A 4484-nucleotide genomic window follows, 5' to 3' on the forward strand; every position below is an offset into this window, starting at 1 on the left:
ACCACTCAGGGGAGAGGGACTCCACTTCAGAATGTACCAAAGTTGAAAACACTTGAAAGACAAACCCATTTCCAGATGTTTAGATATTTACCTTCTGCAAATAACCCTGGGTTCTCAAAAATGTAAACGATTTTATAAAGAGAGAAGACAACATCCCCCTTTCACAGCCAGTGACTGCAGCCTAGAGGAGAACAGCTGGGCTCTGGGGGTGGGGGGCTCCTTTTAAAGGGCTGGGGACATCCACGCAAGCAAGGGCCCCTAAAGCATGCTGCGCACTTGGAGGTATCCCATGGCCTCAATATCAAGATGACAAGCATCAATTTTTGGTAGCGTTAGCTTGTTTTTGGTTTTTTCCCAAACCAAATGTATAAAAATTGCATTTCAGACACTGGTGCAAAAAGCTTTTAAACTGAATAAACAAATAGGAAAGTGCACACTCTCTTCCGAGGGACGTTTCTAATACTTCGTAGGCCGCGTCAGTATATCGTAGGTACACCGAAAGCACCTGTAAACAGCTACAACCTTCCTGTGGCACGCTAACATGGAGGGACCTCGAGGACAGGACACTAAGTGAAATGAGCCCGTCACGAAAGACAAATCCTGTACGATCCCACTTCTACGAAGTATCTAAAGCAGTCACACTCAGAGACACAGAAAACAGAGGGGTGGGGGCCAGGCCCGGGGGCGAGGGAAACAGGGAGCTGGTGCTCACGGGGATAAAGCTTCACTTTTGCCAGAAGAAAACGACCCTAGAGATCTGTCGTACAGCAACGACCGAAGTCCACTTAACACTGCTGAGCTGTACACGTAGAAGGGTGAAGCTGCTACAGTTATGTGTTAGTAACATCTCGTTAGAATAATACTAATCTTGACTTGACTGGTGTTGCAGTTTTATTGCTGGAGAGAAATTACAGGCTTCAGGAGTTTAAACTGACCCTAGTTTGGATGTGGATACACTTGAGAACATCGCAGTAAAAACCACTGTCAACAGCCACCGCCCAAGCGATGGCTTCGGCGAAACCCTGCCAGTTTAGTAAAGCACTTCCCCGTCTCTATGTAAAAATCACGGGCTTGTGCCTCTGCAGAAAGTTTGTACGTCTAACAACGTAAAAGAGCGACACATTAAAACAAAACCCAAATGCGGGTGAAACTCCAAATGCACTCGGTCGCTGCTCTTGTGTTTTCTAAAGGAGAGAAAATCAGCCAGGCCTCAGGGCTTGGGAGCGGCTGGCGGGCCTCTATCCGCGGTCCTCGCGGCCTGGCTGCTGCGCTGCGGGCCCCGAGGGGAAGTCGCGGCGGCGCACGTGCACGCTGAACTGCAACTGCGGCCGCGGGGCCGCCCAGGCCCAGCCCGTCTGCTGCGGGGGGCTCAGCCCGGGGCTGCTCAGGCCAGAGCCCGGCGGGGACAACACGAGCACCTGGGGCGGCTGGAAGCCGTCCTCTGCACCGAGGTGAACAACCACGGCTTCCTCGGCACGCACGACCGTGTTGGGAACGGCGGCGCCCTGTGAACCTGAAGCCTGTGCCCCCGGACCCTGGACCCCCGGACCCTGTGCCCCCGGACCCTGTGCCCCCGGACCCTGGATCCCTGGACCCTGTACCCCCGGACCCCGTACCCACGGACCCCATACCCCTGGACCCCGTACCCCCGGAACCCGTGCCCCCGGACCCTGTGCCCCCGGACCCTGGACCCCCGGACCCTGGACCCCCGGACCCTGTGCCCCCGGACCCTGGACCCCCGGACCCCGTACCCCCGGACCCCGTACCCACGGACCCCGTACCCCTGGACCCCGTACCCCCGGAACCCGTGCCCCCGGACCCTGTGACCCCGGACCCTGGACCCCCGGACCCTGTGCCCCCGGACCCTGGACCCCCGGACCCCGTACCCCCGGAACCTGTGCCCCCGGACCCCGTGCCCCCGGACCCCGTGCCCCCAGACCTTGGGACGCCGGCAGCCGAGGAGGCTGGGCGCAGGGCCACTGCAGGGGAAGCAGCTGGGGGAGGCGCGGCTGCGGGGCCGGCTGCTGGCTGCTGCACAGGAGCGAACCGCGGGGCAGCTGCACCACAGGAAAGGCTCTGAGATCCGAAGCGTTTTTCTCCGGAGGAGGAGGCGGCGGCGGCGGCGGCGGCGGCGGCGGCAGCGGCAGCGGCAGCGGAAGCGGAGCTCCTGCGGGCAGGTGGCCCGGCTGGATCCCCCCGGGAGCTGGGGCTCTGGTGGCACAGCCTCTCCCCGAGGCCTGGCCTCCGCGTCTGGGGCCCACTTCTCTGAGGACCTTCAGGCCAACGGAGATGACCGTGACCCGGGAGACCGAGGTCGTCCGTGATGAGCCCTCAGTGGACAGGGCGGTGGCAGGAAGCGTGCTAACTGGGCTCTGCTCCACAGAGGATTTCTGGGAAAGACCTGGTGGCTTAGGAGCAGGGCCAGGAGATGCACATGCCTGAGAGCTGCCTGCCTGCTGTGAAGTGAGACTCTCACCCCAGGAGCTCCTTCCTGAGTGCCAAGGAAGTCGCACGGGTGGAGGTGGATGTGTGGCTCCTCTGTCGGGCACTGAAGACTGAACCCACCCAGTCTTAGGCTGTTCTGGTTCTTTCCCTGGAGAAGGTTGCCTGAGACCGGCTGAGCCACTGGAGCTGTGTGACATCTGCACTGGACACTGGGTGCTCTCCTGGACCGACTCCTCGGGCCGACTGACCACTCTCCCAGCATCAGACTTTGCCCCGGGCGGGAAACTGTAGGGATGGTCATCTGCGAAGGAGTGGGGGGGAGACGGCTGTCTCTCCCACGTGGCTTCTGTACCGGACCCTTTTCCAGAGGCAAGTGAATTATCAGTCAGCTGCCTGACGGTCAGCCTTGCTGCCTGGGACTGGTCGCCAGCGTCACATCCAAATGCAAGACCACCTTGTACCTCATGCACTGGCCAGACTGTTGGTTGTGAGTCATCACATCCGACAGACTTCTTCCCTTTAGCATATTTCTCCACGTCCACTTGAGAAGGTACGGCCAAGTCACAGCGTCTCCGTTTCCACATATCTACACAACTTCCTGCTTTAAAAGTTTTGAGGCCGTAATTCCCACCTGTTTTACTTCCTCTTATTCTTTTGCAGGAAGTCAGGGCTCTTAGCTCAGGAGAAGGTGGACGAGACAGCTCCTGCTGCCGATTCAGAGAGGTCATAGAGTACCTCTTGAAGTTCCTTTTCATGGGAAGAGTGTTCATCTTTTGTTTGTTATAGAGCAGTCTGTTTGCAGTGCACGCTACTGATATAGAAGGGTCTAGACACAGTGGTTCAGCTGTAGCTAAGATCAGTTGGCTCTCAAGCAAAAGTTTGTCCTCCTGGGTCCAATTCTGGTTATCGCTGGCTATGGCCTCTACATCCCAGGCTAAAGTCTGCATCGTGGGACGTAAGAGAATATGCCTGCTTTGGTAATGGGGAGGTTCCCTGTCGCTGGACTGCCTGTAGTCCCGTATTTCTGCTATCACACACCCGTGATGAAAAACGTTAACCTGAGACTTTTCCAGGAGACCCACTAAAACAGGAGGTAATTCTTCTGCATCCAAGTATTCGAGCAATTCCCCTTCTTCATAGGGCAGTCGGATGATCTCCGAAGATGATCCATTCTCCCCTTTGAGCATCAGCGAATAGCCCTCCTTTCCTGGGTACAGGTTGACCACCAAACACGGCAACGACTCTCTCCGAAGAAGCTTCTCTAACAGGTTCACGTTGCTTGTTAATTCCTCCGTAACCTCAGGCTCTTTTTCACATTCTTCAACATAAATGTCATAAAGTTTTTCATAGAGAGACTTCTCCCCATTAGATTGGTATTTCCTTTCCGGAGGTCTCTGTCGGGCACTTGCAATGATGTACTCCGCACGATCCAAAGCTCGTCCTAGAGCCTGTTCCATTGCGGTACAAAATGGGGGCCCTAATGGAAGAGAAAATATAAGTGAGCGGATGAACCGGGTGAAAACCCTGTCTGCAGTATCGACGAGCATTCTTGCAAACGCGGCCACTCCACAGTGGCGCGACCAGCCTCACCTCCAAAAGGACACCAAGACACCCGCCCCCGAAGAAGCAGCGCGCAAAATACCTGCGATTTAGGGAAAGACCTAAAGGCGTGCAAGCGGCCACCGCGCTGGATCTCGCTCCCCTCGCGTGGCAGCAGATGACCCGGATGTGAATGTAAGCGATTCTCCGCCCCCCACGCCCCCCACCCCCGCACATCCCCCCGAAGGCGCGCGCATCCGTGCGTGCGCCTGCGCAGATCGTAGGCTCAGGCCTCATCCTTCTATTGCCTCTTGGGCGCAGGCCCGCCCCCTTCACTTCTGGTTTTGGGGTCTGCACTTCCACCAAGGGCTGGGCTTCGCCACACCTTCTTTTCTTATAACCTTGAAAAGCACAAGCAGCCAACAAAATAAAAATCTATCATTTTTCGGTGTGGCTCTAATACGCACCAATTTTCGTGGTACTGCAGTTGCCGGGAAGGT

At 56.9% G+C, this 4484-nt stretch overlaps 1 pseudogene; it reads right to left on the bottom strand.

Annotated features, from left to right (window-relative positions):
• Nucleotides 1-1238: 1238 nt before the first annotated feature.
• On the bottom strand, nucleotides 1239-4201 carry LOC111167534 (transcription factor SPT20 homolog pseudogene; annotated as a pseudogene).
• Nucleotides 4202-4484: the final 283 nt, after the last annotated feature.

This window comes from Delphinapterus leucas, chromosome X, assembly GCF_059928025.1.
Source record: "Delphinapterus leucas isolate spDelLeu-1000000601 "Yukka" chromosome X, BTC_Dleu_Yukka2, whole genome shotgun sequence".
Classification (NCBI taxonomy): domain Eukaryota; kingdom Metazoa; phylum Chordata; class Mammalia; order Artiodactyla; family Monodontidae; genus Delphinapterus; species Delphinapterus leucas.